The sequence below is a fragment of the Halichoerus grypus genome, chromosome 11, assembly GCF_964656455.1.
Source record: "Halichoerus grypus chromosome 11, mHalGry1.hap1.1, whole genome shotgun sequence".
NCBI classification, from domain to species: domain Eukaryota; kingdom Metazoa; phylum Chordata; class Mammalia; order Carnivora; family Phocidae; genus Halichoerus; species Halichoerus grypus.
In genome coordinates, this window is record NC_135722.1 from 70,270,913 (window position 1) to 70,287,125 (window position 16,213).

Here is a 16,213-nt window from a genome sequence, read left to right on the forward strand (position 1 = left end):
ATTAACATTTTCATAATAGGGAAATTTACAGATGATGATAAGTCACCAGATTTACATGTTAAAACTTAATTATAAATAAGTTTGAGGCATTGCAGCTTTTGCACTAAAAACAGTCTAGTCAATACGGAAATTTGGAGAACAAAATTATTGTTTTAAAAGGGCTGTTCTCATTATTATTTCATTTCTTCCCTGCACCATTACTCTGTTGTCATGATGAAAAGTAAGAGGCTCTGATTTAACCAATGTCTTATACCCTCTCCTGCAAAAGAGAGTCCTGAAAACAGTATTTTTTTAAAGATTTATTTATTTATTTATTTATTTATTTATTTATTTATTTGAGAGAGAGAGAAAGGTGGTGGAGGGGCAGAGGGAGAGAGAGAATCTCAGGCAGACTCCAAGCTCCTGAGCGCAGAGCCTGATGCTGGGCTCTATCCCAGGCCTCTGAGATAATGACCTGAGCTGAAATCAAGAGTTGGAAGCTTAACTGACTGAGCCATCCAGGCACCCCCTGAAAACAATCTTTTGACTTGAAAATCAGAGCTTCACATCACATTTTCTAATCTGCAGCAATCCCACCTGCCTGATCCAGAGTATGAGGCTGCCTGCATTGAATGAATTCAAGAGCGCCCATGGCTCATTACCCTCATTACTTCCTTTTTCGTCTTTCAGTGGTGTGTGATATATCCACCATTAGAGTGTATCCTTTGAATTAACAATATTAGAAAAGCCCTCTGAATTTCAAACATTTTGGCTACTAAAAGTAACATTAATTTATTTGCCTGACAGAGATGTATTCATCTAGTGTTCTAATTCATTCCATCTCTAACCCCACTATCACTGTCTTAATTTAAGCATTCATAATTTCTCTTTTACATAATTATAGTAGTAGTCATTTATTCCCTCAATAAATATCTACTATATTCCCAAAACTGTGTTAGGTGCTGGTAATCAAAAGAAAAATAAGACATATTCTCAGTTCTCAAATGATACTGATAAACCCATGAGACTGTAGCAACTCAGAGGAGGGATCCTAATTGGTCTCCAAGCCTCCATTTTTGCCCTGTCCAATCGATCCTTCATGTGGATGGCACAATCTCTCAAACTTGTCTTTGACTCTCCTTTCAAGCTGGTAGCATAGATTTGAGCATGGACTCAAGAGAGATAAAGACTTGGCTCTACCATGTATTACCTACAGGACCTAAGTCAAGCGACATAATCTTTTCAGTTCCTTATGGTTTCTAAGCTATTTCACAGATTTTTTCTTTCAGTGCCTGTCTATTGAGGAGTGTGTGTGAGAATTAAATGAAGTACTCTATATAAAGCATATAGCAAAGTGTCTAACACAGTAGGCATATGACGAATGTTCAACAGGATCATCATTTAATGAAATGGCCTTCCTCTCTCCAGCCCCATGTCTGTCTCATCCCTCCTCTCGATGCCCTCTACAATCAACTCCTTGTAGAGTTTGTCATATCTCCTCTGTCTTCTCTCCTTACTTTTGTGTATGTTCTTTCATTCTGTCCTCGGGCTTCTCTATGTGACTAACTCTTACTCATTTTTATGGATTCTTCTCCTCTGAGGGGCTTCTCTGACCTACCAGGGTGGGTTTAATCCCAGTCTGCTCTCAGAGATGTCATCATAAGAAATGAGGAAAATATTAAAAGCTTAGAAACACCTCATTAAGGATAAGTCAGCAGAGCTGAGGCTAGAATCCAGTTTCCAAAGTCCTAATCCAGGACTGTACTAGATCTGTCCCTGTCTCTGTAGGACACACAAAAAGTGTTCTCAATGCCCTATATGTGTCTATAGAGCCATGGGGAACAATAAATACCGCTAATTTAGTTAACTGAACTTAGCGATTTGGATGAACTCTACTAAGCAGGAGTAGTGAGATGAGGTAAATTTTCTGACATGGCAAGATGCTCTTTATTTTCCAGCAGTTATTTTTCAGGACCTAAAACCAGGGCTTGCTCACAGGATAGTAACAACTTCTCCCGCTTGGAACTTGAGTAGGAAGGGACATATTTCAGATGACAATTAAATGGTGAGATGTGACTAACTTTAAATATTCTAGAACCTTGCTATACAAAGTGTAGTGCTGTAGAACCAACAGCATTCACATCTCTTGGGGGCTTGTTATAACCACACAATCTCAGGTTCCACTCCAGACCTACTGAATCAGGATCTGCATTTTCACAGAATCTACAGATGATTTACATGCCTTGGAAGATTGAGAAGTCTGTCTAGGGCCATGGTCATCAAATTGGGCCATGCATTAGAATTACCTGAGCAGCTTGAAAACAAAATAAACAAGTGATATTTGGGACCCACGCTCAGGGGCTCTAATTTAATTGGTTTAAGATGGGTGTAGGCGTGGGTCTTGTTGAAAACTTACCAGGTAATTCTAGATACATTCGTGGTTGAGAATCACAGCTGGGAGAGTACAACTACAGGAGGTAGCAAAAGATCCCCAGTATTTCTCTGCACCCCTTTATGTATGGGACCAAGAATCTGTGAGCCTTTCTTCAAGGGAGTGGTGGACAAAGAGACATGGATATGTTTCTACAGAGCAAAAAGTAACTGAACAGAGAAAAAAACCTTGCAAATGTAACCTCTGAACTTGATAATTTTACAAGACACTCGATGAGATAGAGGGAGACTAAGTATATATAATTGTTGTGGGAAAGGGTGACTGATTCTACAAAAAATGGAAAGAGGTGGTATTTGGTAGAGGAAAGGAGCTAAAGTCTAGAGGGTGTGGAGAAAAGACCAGGGAACTTGGGGTGTGAGGACAGCACCCTGGGAACCCCACAGTGAGGCCTTCCCTCTAGGGGCAGTAAAAGGAGCAAGGTATTAGACTTCCTCTCTGTCCACCTGCCCCAATTCTCCTGCTTTTTCCCTCCATGCAACACCTTCCAGATGCTTGGGGAGAATTATTTGAACACCTTAAGAACCTTAGCCCAAATCTGGTATTTTTAATCAGAAAGTGGGTGAAAGGCTATCTGCACCTGGGAAGAGTCTTTCTTTCTTCTATGCCACAGACTGGAAGCCACTGCTGTTTTTTGTAGTCTGCAGACCTAGCTGGACAAACCATAAAGCTTATCTCCAGACTCAACCACCCCTGACTGGGAATGCAACCGAAGTATCATGCCCTATCAGACAGGAAAAAAAAAAAAAAAAAAAAAAAATTAAAAGAAGAGTCTCATAAAGTTTTCAGGCATCCCAAGTCCCAAGCTTGTTTTTTTAAACTGGAGATTTTTCAAGAACAAGAAAGCTATATCTATATCTGTATCTATATTACCTATAGCTATATATATAGTGTAACTATTTTACTGCCTTTGAAAGCAAAAACTTAAAGGGATGGAGCTGTTATTCATTGTTTATTATAGTTTCTTTTTTTTTAAAAAAAGATTTTATTTATTTATTTGAGAGAGAGCGCGATCAGGGGGGAGGGGGAGGAGGAGAGGGAGAAGCAGGCTCCCTGCTGAACATGGAGCCTGATGTGGGGCTTGATCCCAGGACCCTGGAATCATGACCTGAGCTGAAGGCAGATGCTTAAGCGACTGAGCCACAGAGGCGCCCTTCATTGTTTATTATAGTTTCGATGTAGAAATCATCTTGTCAATTTCATTCCATGTATAGCTTTCCTTTATATCCTTTACTATCATTTAGCATTATAAAGCAATATTACTGTATATGTTGTTAATAATAAATATTTGCAGACTAAATCATGTTTTGTAGACCACCTTTGATTTTCTACAAGTTAATTATTTCCAACACAATAATCTTCTCCCAGATTTCATCCTCTTTGTTCTCTACTGTATTGCACACCATTAATCAGCCCATCCTTGAAAGTCTCCTATCTTGACTTTGTGGCAAAACCCTGTTCTTCTCCTATGTGTTAATACCATGTGAAATGCTTTACGTGTATTACATAATGCCACATTCTCAAATTTCTTTTTAACACAATCTGTGACAATAAATGCACTTCACATTCCAATACATCCATTCTATACACACACACACGCACACACGTGTGTGCTGGAATTTACTGCCAGGATTCTAAAAAAAATGCATTCACTATTACTTGTTACCCTTTATTTACTGTTATTGTTATAAAACACTTCAAATAAGAAGTGATATTTGCATAGAATTTTGAAAGATGAGGTGTTCTCCAGGTGTTCAGTGGAAATTTGGGATGGGAAAGACATCCCAAGTATAAGGAGCAGGATGAACAGAGGCAATTACGGAAGTACAGTGAAGCATCATATGGAACTTCTATGAGATTCAAGAAAATGCAGCTCTTCAATTATTGATCAAGACTCTTGTTTCTTAGCTTTAGTGTGTGTGAGTGTATGAGTGAGGCTGTGTGTGTCTGTGTGTGGGTGTAAGTAGAGAGACGGAGTTGATATGTGTCATATCATATTCAATAGCCATTATAATCTGCATATTACCACACTGTTACTGCACTGACACTTCCTAGTGTATTTATTCAAGCCTTTAGCTCAATAAAAGAATGTTCAAATAATGTCGTGGGAATGAAAAGTAAACTCATACCATTTGATAACCTGTGGGACTCAACAAATAGTTCATTATGCTGCAAATCTTTGCAGGTAGGTTTGATGGAACCTTGGATGGAAAGTAGTTGCCAAAGATATACAGACCGTTTGTTTTTTTAAGATTTTATTTATTTGAGAGAGAGAGAGAGAGAGAGAGTGAGAGAGAGAGCATGAGATAGGGGAGGGTCAGAGAGAGAAGCAGACTCCTTGCTGAGCTGGGAGCCTGGCACAGGACTTGATCCTGGGACTCCGGGATCATGACCTGAGCAGAAGGTGGATGCCCAACCGACTGAGCTACCCAGGTGCCCCAATATACAGACCATTTAAACAAGCACAGGATAGACAGCAAAGGCTTATATCTCTTATTAACTAATTATTGCCCTTGTGTATCTGGGATCCAGCACCTAGCCTACCATACAGTAAACATGCAATAAACATTTATCAGTTGAGTAAACAAAATGATCAAATGGATGAATTAATATGATCATAGCCTTAAGCCCAAAGCAACCTAATGGAGGTCCCAGAAAGAAGGCACGGGGAAGGCAGGGTGGTAAACAGAACAGAAACCTATTTCTTCAAGAGTAATGGCAACATTGCAAGTCCAGAGGGAGATATATGAAGGAAGAAATAGTAGTCGGGGGGGAGGCAAGATAAAGAAACTAATTAAAACCATTCAGTAGAAAAAACGGGGTTCAGGGGAAGAGTAATACAGACCTATAGTCAGCTTTCCATTCATACATGTTGAGCTTTGAATACAGCTCAACTTCCATCTGAGACAGATCCATAATAAATCCAAGCTCTAGCAAGCTTTGCTCTGAAATATGAAATCCGTTGGCACTATTATGGGACAATGGGGCTCTGGGGAAAGGAACTCAGTAACAATGCTCTGGGCAGGAGTTCATGCAAATATGCATGATATTTTAATGGAAATGTGAGCCTGCCAATGTCTCCTTCACACGTGCAGTCATATTACCATGACAACCAGCAGCTCTCTGGAGTTCAGATATGGAGTAATGACTTGCTTATGCCTCTACATTTAACAGTTTTTCATGCTGCTAACAAAGATTAAATTGAAAAAGAACCCTGAGCCAAATCTGACAGATATGGGAAAAATTCATTTCTGAAAACAAATGTTGAAACTAATTGCTGGCTACTTTTGTTTCCTAATTCTGAGGACAAATCCCAAGGCATGTGACAATACAAAAGCCTAACCTATGAATTTTTTCATGGTGAACGCTAGAATCCTAAGTAAAGATGACTTTGCAGCATGAACTTGAATAATAATTACAGCCAGGGCAGTGTTGAAAGCACTTCACTGACAACTACTTCTCTGGGGAAGGAGAGATTCAAGCCAGGTCAATTAATTACATCTCTAAAGAAATCTTTTCTCCTCGGAAGACTCCTTGTTTTTAATTCATGCCACATCATTGGCACGTCGCTGAGTAGTAAATCACATCCCTTAAACACTTATCATGTTCCCTGGCCCCTTGCCTGCCTTCTGTTGACTCTTTAAACATAAACTGCCAGCTACTGACATAATTTAAGGAACAGGAGAAAACAGGTTTTATTCTGTTTTTTACAGCTGGCACTGACCAGGTTTATTGGCACATTAACAAAGGTAGCTGTATTTCATGCTCCTTGAACTTAGGCTTCCTCAGTATCTACCCAGGATACTTCTAAAAGGAAAGAACACTTAAGGAGTAATTGCACAGGTGTGTGTGTGTGTGTTGGGGGGGCTCCCCTACATGAGAGTAGGGTATAGGACTTTTAGTTGTCCAGTTCTGGTTCTGAAGCAGAGACTCTTATAGGGGCCAAAAGGGTCCATCTCTCTGTCTCTAAGGGTGAGGACATCCTACTTAATAATGGTCTGGGAGAAGTAAAAGAGGGACAAAAGAGAGGAGGGACTTTCAGAGATGGGAATTGACATTTATGACCGCTTTCTGTTTCAGAGCTTGGGTTTTAATATATGAGTTTGTTCAATCTTGACCTCAACACCTAGACCAAAATGAATGGTTGTGCAGTTTGCTTCCTGTACTTGAAGACAAGTAGTCTTGTACCTGACTAGGACCGCTACAAGGAAGAGATACCTTTATCTTTACACAAAAGTGCCACTTCTTTGCCAAGTCACTAGCTAGAGGAACTGCATCAGCTCAGAGCAGGTGCCCTTTACTAATTCACAGAAAACTTTCTTAAACGTTAGCAGTGGCTCTGGCACCCCATGAGGTTTTTCTTGTTAGCCCCTTTGAGGAATAAGGAAACCAAAGTACCGAGATTAAGTAGATTACAGAAGAGATATGAACAATATTATTTTATATTTCCCCTAGGAACATATAATAGAAGTAAATAATGGGCATAGATAGATAACTGTCAAATGTAGCAAACTAGGCAATTAACAGTTTTGAGAATGTATTACCTCTGTTTTAAGTTTAATTGTAAATTTATATGATTTAATTTTTAATAATGGCTGTTTTGGGGAATGGACTCCTGAAAACGTAACAAGTAGCTCTCATCAGTTGGGGCAAGCTGGCCTCAGCACACCTCTGGAACGTGAGCCAGCAGTGGGCACAAAAGGAACACAGACAAAGGAGGAAACTTATGGGAAGTCTCTGAATTGAGAAAGAGCCAGGTGTACTAAACCTGGAAATAGGAATCCTGCCATGCTGATGCTCCCCACCCTGTTATGGGTCCAGTTGTGTCCCTCCCACAGGTCTGTTGAAGTCCTAGCCTCCTGCCCCCCAATCTGTGAATCTGACTTTATTTTGTAAGAGGGTCTTTGCATACAATCAAATTAAGGAAAGGTCGATTAGAGCGGGCCCTGATTGAATAAGAGTGGTGTCTTTGTAAGCTAAGGGAAACGTGGATCCAGTCACACAGGGAGATGACTGCCACATGAAGGCAAAGGTGCACCAGGAGAATGCAGTGTGGTAGAGGCAGAGATTGCGGTGATGCAGCCACAGGTAGGGACCCCCAGGGCTGACGGCCAACATCACACGTTAGCAAGAGACGAGGAAGAATTCTCTCCTACGGTTTCAGAGGGAGCATGGCCATCCCAATATCTTTGATTTTGACACATTTGATTTCTATCCTCCAGAACTGGGAAGTGATAAATCTCTGTTTTTTCGAAGCCACCCAGTTTATGGTGCTTTGTTACAGTCACCCTAGGAAACTAATACACTGCCTATATCTAAAGGTTTCTCCTGGCCTACACTCAATACCTCCTATGACCATTTCATAAAGGATTAAAATACATTTAAATATTGGGCAAAGATATATGGGGCTCCTGGGTGGCTCAGCTGGTTAAGCAACTGACTGTTGATTTCGGCTCAGGTCATGATCTCAGGGTCGTGAGATGGAGCCCTACAGTGGGCTCAGTATTCAGTGTCATCTGCTTGAGATTCTCTTTCTCCCTCCCCCTTTGCCAATCCCCATGCTTGCACACTAAATTAATTAATTAATTAATTAAAAATGATAGGCAAATATATAATAATGATATTCTGCACTTGCTCAGCACACAAGCATAAGGTGGATGAAAACAAAGGGGCACAGGCAGGCAGAGTGCAGACCAGCGGGTATGTAGCTCGGAAGCATGGATTCTGTCCAAATATAACAAATCACTATTTTGTCAGAAAGTTATTCTTCCACCCATTAACTAGCTGACCTTAAGCAATCCATGTAACGTTCCAGGATATCCATTTGGTCACTTTGTGTGATGACTGGAGCTGATGTAGGTATCAAAACATAGGTTCCTAAAAATGGGACTAAAAGAATGATAATGACAATAAAATCATAATAATTGCTCATGTTAGTCATGTTAAATGCATTAAGTTGATTCATTTCTCTAGGCTTCAGTTTCTTCCAATGGAACTTTTCCCTCTATACTTTGTAGGACTATTCTTTATTCATTCACTCAATGAGTATCTATTTCCACTACACCAGACACCGTCCTTGGTGCTAGAGACATACAGCAGTGACCAAAACAAAGTCCCAGTCCTTGTGGAGCTTACATTCTAGTGGGAGAGACTGAAGGAATGAGCAATGTAGATGTTTGAGGGAAGAACATTCCAGGCAGAGGGGAAAAGTACAAACACTCCAAAGTGAGGCAGCACATGTTTTGTTAGAGAAACAGCACTGTGGTGAGTGTGGTTTGAGGTAAGAGTTACTTCCAAAAATCTCCAGGCATTAGGACACCCTTATCCAAGCCATTATAAGCATCTATATTCACTTGATGCTTAATGTTAGACTAATTATAAATATTCTTCTTTATAAAGTCTGTTGAAGATAGTAGCAATGCAGATGTGAGCGCATGTGAGACAAATAACTGAAAAATAAGAAAACAGATTTGTGGCTTGAGGGAAGTGAGAAAGAGTCAATGGAACTCAGGGAAAAACTTTCTCATGCCTAAATTTCACAGAAGCTCTCATGTAGGAAGTAGAATACAAAATTCCATTGGCTGAGGCAGAGAACTGGGAAAATTGTCTCGGAACAGTACAGAAAAGATCTTGGAACAATGAAAAGCTGTTGAAGGCAGTCTAGGCCTCCTCCCCAGGGTTCTTCTCTACCCGCTCAAGCACTGACCAATATCAACCAATAAATCCTAATGAAATGCTTATATTCATTCATCTACCCTTTCCTCCCCCCTTCCCTCTTCTTTTTTCATGATCACTAGTCAAGTTCAGGAGCTTTTGATTTTACTGACCTCACACCTAAATTATTACAATAGCCTCACTAATATTTTCCCTCTCTCCAACCTCTCCCTGATTCCACACTGTCTACGCCATCCTAGGAATTCAACATTTGTAGAAGTGAGCAATGTGAAGTGATAGCCTGTGGGATATTTAGTCGCTTGACAGGAGCTGTGATGGAGGGCGATGTTCTTCTAGGGAAGCGGGCAGCTTCTGGAGTTTCTAGTATCATAGGTGCCAAGAGACAATGGCAGCAGCATTCTGGTTAAAGAAACGCATCAATGAAATTGAGTATTGTTTCCTTCTCTTCCACAAACATGCTCTGTATTTGCTTGCATGTGCCATTTCTCAGTGAATTCCCTTACCTAGGAAAAAGTAGGTAAGAAAAAAAATTCATGCAAGGAATCTTCATTTTGTTTTAGTCCTTTGGGGCTAATAAAGATATCTCAAGACAGCAGGTAGAGTAGAATGGTATGCTGGCTTTGGTAGACTATTTCTTAATATTTAGTAAAGACTTTTTGAAAGTTCCAGATTATTTCAGCTGTTGTAAAAGAAGCTAAGGGAAAGGATTTTTATCTGGGCCAAAAAATTAAGGACAGAAAAGCCAGTGTGGTGGTAGCAGGAATTACTAAAGTAAGACATTTCCAAGTGGATGATTCTCAGGGAAACCTAGCCAAAGCTGATTCTGTATCTAGTCCTGAACTGCAGAGATTCTGGATTGCTTTCTTTTACGGCTAACCAATCTCCTTATCTATAGTCCAGGCCTCCTGTAATTCATCCCATCCATCAACACCAACATGAATAACCTGCCCATATTTCTCTCCATGTTTAAAAATCCACTCAGGGCATCTGGGTAGCTCAGTCAGTTAAGTGTCTGCTTTCAGCTCAGGTCACGATTCCAGGGTTCTGGAATCGAGCCCCGCGTTGGGCTTCCTGTTCATTGGGGAGCCTGCTTCTCTCTCTCCCTCTGCCTCTCCTCCAGCTTGGGCTTTCTTGCTCACTCTCACTCATTCTCTCCCTCAAATAAACAAATAAATCTTAAAAAAAAAAATCTGCTCATTTGGAGTGCCTGGGTGACTAAGTTGGTTAGGCATCTGACTTTGGCTCAGGTCATGGTCTCAGTTTCCTGGGATCAGGCCCCTAGTCGGGCTTTGTGCTTAACAAGGCATCTGCTTGTCCCTCTCCTTCTTCCTTTGCCCCTGCCCCCTGCTCATGCTTGCTCGCTCTCTCATAAATAAATAAATAAATAAATAAATAAATAAATAAATAAAATCTTTTTTAGAAAATTAAAAAAATTAAAATCCTCTCATTTATTCCCATTACTTCCAATCCAAAATTATTAATATGGCTGATAAGATTCATTAAAACTTGGTCTCAGTTTTTTATCCTGTTTTTACCCTCATGAGGTCTAAGAGATAACTACATTCTTGGCTCCTTGTCATCTGTCAAGGCACGGTGCAAAGGTGAATTCATTTATGAAGCCCTTCTGGGTATCCTATGTAGAATGCACCACTCCTTAACATATAATCTTTTTTTTTTTTTTTGGTATGTTGGTATTTATTACTTTTTAAAATTGTACAAAGAGCGCATAAGCGTGAGTTAAAAAACACAAGGGAAATGTTGGATGTTACAAAAGAAATACAAAAGAAATCTGAGACATGAAACAAAAAATTCCAAACTGCGAATCAAATAAAAAGATATTTTGCTTACTAAAAAAGTGTTATTCCAATATATTCATAAGTCTTTTGATCGGGAATACAGCACAAGACTTTGCTCCAACTATTCATGAACAGATCAGACTCAGTCTCACTAACACAGGATGGATCATCACATTATCTTACCAGCCACAGGCAGGTCCTAAATGTACGTGATCTGGTACAATGTCTATGAGGTATTACAATAAATAAATTCTTTATTAGCCATTCATTAAAGTCAGCAGTGGATGTCACCTTCAACTTTCAATAGGAAGACCCAGCTCTGGTCCTTTTTCTTCCCTCCAGTGACTTTCAATGATGGATTTTCACATTTAACCAAAGTAGTACTCACAGTTCCAAAAGTGGTTTTTCACTGTCCTGCTTTTCTTCAGCTTCTTCTTCAGATCCTGCTTCAGATTCAGGTGGAGAATAAAACTGACCATCTGAAAGACCACCAGGTATAAGTGCCGCCCTCTCTGAAGCATCCTGAACTATCAGGAGTCTATTTTCCTCTTCTGCCTCTTAAGGTAAGACTTTGAAATCCAGGAACCACGTCTCAATCCAGGCAAGGAGGAATGAAATGATGGGGAGCACGTAGCCGAAAGCCCCTTGGGAGAAAAGCTTTGAGAGGATCACTTTTGCGAGTAAAAAGGCACTGGTCACTGCTGTCGTCAGCGCTATGGCCCACCAATGGCGCAGTCTGCGCACAGCATATGCAAGTATTACACTTTAAACCGAAAAACTGCCAAAAGGAATATATCAAAATAAGAGGAGTAGTAGTCATACTGCACCACCTCCTTCTCTAATGTGTTCTCAATGCCTCCATTCACATTTAACTCTATTATCCAGAGTAATGTTACAAATAAGAGGTCAAAGGTGACAAACAAACAGAAAGTCCTCCTGACATCAGATATGCCTTTCTTCTCCCTTCCTTCGTAAGACTCGATCCTGGCCATGAGGTGTGTCGGGTTGATGGAATGAAGGTCGCGCAAAGAAGCGTGAGGGCTCTGACTCCCTGTGAGAGCGCTCTCCATGTCTTCTTGCAGGGGGTTCATCCTGGAGGAGGGGTAAAGGAGCCTTTCTCCAACTTCACCATCCCTTATCGGGTGGTTTCAGGCCGGCCGCCCCAGGCTGGCCCGGGGACCGCGGTTCCGTGGTTGCGCCCGCGGGCGGAGGGGCGGGGCTTGGCGGGGCGGGACGGGGAGCAGCCGACGCGCAGCCCACCGCCTGCAGTCAGCCACCCGCTGTCCTCCCTTAACATATAATCTTATGGCATTAGTACTATTATGAAATTTCTCACCTATGTTTTATTTTTTGTAATTCTATCTACCTCTACCACTGGATCATAGTCTTCTCAGAAGAGTTTCCACGTTTTTGTTTTTGTTTTCAATACTCCATTGTCAACTAGGATGGTTCCTGGAATAATATTGAACCTTAATATATACTTTTGTTTTGTTTTGTTTTGTTTTTTGTTTTTTTTGCCATGTGCATTCGAATTTTTTTTATTATTGTGTTATGTTAATCACCATACATTACATCATTAATTTTTGATGCAGTATTCCATGATTCATTGTTTGTATATAACACCCAGTGCTCCATGCAGAACGAGCCCTCTTTAATACCCATCACCGAGCTAACACATCCCCCACCCCCCTCCCCTCTAGAAACCTCAGTTTGTTTTTCAGAGTCCATCGTCTCTCATGGTTCGTCCCCCCCTCCGATCCCCCCCCTTCATTCTTACCCCCCTGCTATCTTCTTCCTTTTTTTTTTTTTTTAATATATTGTATTATTTGTTTCAGAGGTACAGATCTGTGATTCAACAGTCTTGCACAATTCACAGCACTCACCATAGCACATACCCTCCCCAATGTCTATCACCCAGCCACCCCATCCCTCCCACCACCCACCACTCCAGCAACCCTCAGTTTGTTTCCTGAGATTAAGATTTCCTCATATCAGGGGGCGGAGCAAGATGGCGGAGGAGTAGGAGACCTGGATTTCGTCTGGTCTCAGGAATTCAGCTGGATGGGGATCAAACCATTCTGAACACCTACAAACTCAACAGGAGATCGAAGAAAAGAATAGCAACAACTCTCTGAACAGAAAAGCGACCACTTTCTGGGAGGTAGGACGTGCAGAGAGGTGAATCCGAGGTGATATTCAGGAGGATAGATGGCAGGGGAGGGGCCTCCATCTGCCACTTTTGGCAAGTGATAGAGCTGCGGAGCACAAAATCGGACCTTTTAGAAGTTGACTCCGCTGAGGAACGTCGCTCCAGTGGCTAAGTGGGGGGTGGAACCCTTGTGGGACAGTGTGGTCTCAGGACCCTCGGGGTCACAGTGGCTAATGGGGGGTGGAACCCTTGTGGAACAGTGTGGTCTCAGGACCCTCGGGGTCACAGAAAGACCGGGGGTGCCTGAGTGCGGCAGAGCTCCCAGGTATCGGAGCGGGGAAGCCGGCTGCAGAAAGGGAGCCAAGGCGCAGGCTCTCAGCTCGGAGTTGCCATAAACCGTGATCCACGGCACAGTTGGGCCACTGCTCATCCAGCAGGGACCCAACAAGTGGCAGATCCGGGGAGACTCACCTTCCTCCCCCCGGGAGGAACAGCACGGGAGCACACCACAGGGATCTGCTGGGTTTGGAGACCACACGGGGTCAGGTGACAGAGATAGAAACGCTTGGTCACAGGCCGGGTGAGCACGGAGTGTGTCCGGAGACCAGGGAGACGGGAGTGACTGACTGCTTTTCTCTGGGGGCACACTGAGGAGCGGGCCCCGAGTTCTCAGCTCCTCTGGGGCGGAGATTGGGAGGCCGCCATTTTCACTCTCGTCCTCCAAAGCTGTACGGAAAGCTTGCAGGGAACAAAAGCTCCCCAGAGCAAACCCGAGCAGATTACTTAGCCCGGACAGGGCAAGGGCGGGGCAATTCTGCCTCCGGCAAAGACATTTGGGAACCATGGCAACAGGTCCCATCCCCCAGAAGATCAGCAAGAACAGCCAGCCAAGACCAAGTTTACCGAAAAATGAGAACGACAGAACTCCAGCGCTAGGGGAATACTGCACATAGAATCCATCACTTTTTTCCCATGATTCTGTAGTCTTTCAAAGTTAATTATTTTTTTTAACTGTCTTTTTTTTTTTAATTTTTCTTTTTCCCTTTTTCAACCAACATCTTATCAATCCCTTTTTAAAAAACATTTTTATTTTTCATTTTTAGAGTCATATTCTATCCCTTCATATTAGTTACCCTTATTTTTGGCATATATATATAAGTTGTTCTCTCTTTAAAATTTTGAGATAGTTTCTTCTAACAGATCAAAATATACCCTAAATCTCTAGTGTATGGTTTTCTTCTACTCTCCTGCCTGATCACATTCTCTCCCTTTCTTTTTCTTTTTTTTTAAAATCCTCTTTTCTTTTTTCAAAAAACTTCTTACCAATTCTTTTTACAAAATTTTTTATAATTTTCATCTTTACAGTCATATTCCATCCCTTCATCATATCAAACTTTATTTTTGTACATATATAAGTTTTTCTTTCTTTAAAATTTTGGGAGGCACTATCTTCTAACAGACCAAAATACACCCAAAATCTAGTGTGTGGCACTGATCTATGCACCAGCCTGATCATATTTGATCATATTCTGTTTTTGTTTTGTTTTGTTTTGTTCTGTTTTTGTTTGTTTTTATCTTTTCCTTTTTCTTTTTTTGGCTTTTTCTTTTTTCTTTCTTTCCCTTTCTTTTTCCCCCAGCTTCAGGTCTTTTCTGATTTGTTTAGAGTATGTTTTCTGGGGACGTTGTTACCCTGTTAGCATTTTGTTCTCTCATTAATCTATTCTCCTCTGGACAAAATGACAAGATGACAAAAATCACCTCAACAAAAAGAACAAGAGGTAGTACCGACTGCCAGGGACCTACTCAATACGGACATTAGTACGATGTTGGATCTAGAGTTCAGAATCATCACTTTAAAGATACTTGCTGGGGCGCCTGGGTAGCTCAGTTGGTTAAGCAGCTGCCTTCGGCTCAGGTCATGATCCCAGGGTCCTGGGATCGAGCCCCGCATCGGGCTTCCTGCTCGGTGGGGAACCTGCTTCTCCCTCTCCCTCTGCCTTCCTCTCTGCCTACTTGTTCTCTCTCTCTATCTCTCTGTCAAATAAATAAATAAAATCTTTAAAAAAAAAAATAAAGATACTTGCTGGGCTTGAAAAAAGCATGGAAGTTATTAGAGAAACGCTTTCTGGAGAAATAAAAGAACTAAAATCTAACCAAGTCAAAATCAAAAAGGCTATTAATGAGGTTCAATAAAAAATGAGGGTGCTAACTGCTATGATAAATGAGGCAGAAGAGGAATCAGTGATATAGAAGACCAAATGATGGAAAATAAGCTGAGAAAATGATAAACAACTACTGGATCATGAGCGCAGAATTCGAGAGCTAAGCGATACCATAAGATGAAACAACATTAGAATAATTGGGATCCCAGAAGAAGAAGAAAGAGAGAGAGGGGAAGAAGGTATATTGGAGCAAATTATAGCAGAGAACTTCCCTAATTTGGGGAAGGAAACAGGCATCAAAATCCAGGAAGCACAGAGAACCCCTCTCAAAATCAATAAAAATAGGTCAACACCCCGACATCTAATAGTAAAACTTACAAGTCTCAGAGACAAAGAGAAAATCCTGAAAGCAGCTCGGGAGAGGAGATCTGTAACCTACAATGGTAGAAACATTAGATTGGCAACAGACCTATCCTCAGAGACCCGGCAGGCCAGAAAGGACATGATATATTCAGAGCACTAAATGAGAAAAATATGCAGCCAAGAATACTATATCCAGCTAGGCTGTCATTGAAAAGAGAAGGAGAGATCAAAAGCTTCCAGGACAAACAAAAACTAAAGGAATTTGCAAACGCAAAACCAGCCCTACAAGAAATATTGAAAGGGGTCCTCTAAGCAAAGAGAGAGCCTAAAAGCAACATAGACCAGAAAGGAACACAGACAATATACAGTAACAGTCACCTTACAGGCAATACAATGGCACTAAATTCATAGCTTTCATTAGTTACCCTGAATGTAAATGGGCTAAATGCCCCAATCAAAAGACACAGGCTATCAGATTGGATTAAAAAACAAGACCCATCGATATGCTGTCTGCAAGAGACTCATTTTAGACCCAAAGACACCCCCAGATTGAAAGTGAGGGGGTGGAAAACCATTTACCATGCTAATGGACACCAAAAGAAAGCTGGGGTGGCAATCCTTTTTATCAGACAAATTAGAT

The 16,213-nt window shown here is 41.3% G+C and overlaps 1 pseudogene; it reads right to left on the reverse strand.

The window, feature by feature from the left end:
• Positions 1 to 10,770: 10,770 nt before the first annotated feature.
• On the reverse strand, positions 10,771 to 12,124 carry LOC118551814 (STARD3 N-terminal-like protein pseudogene; annotated as a pseudogene).
• Positions 12,125 to 16,213: the final 4,089 nt, after the last annotated feature.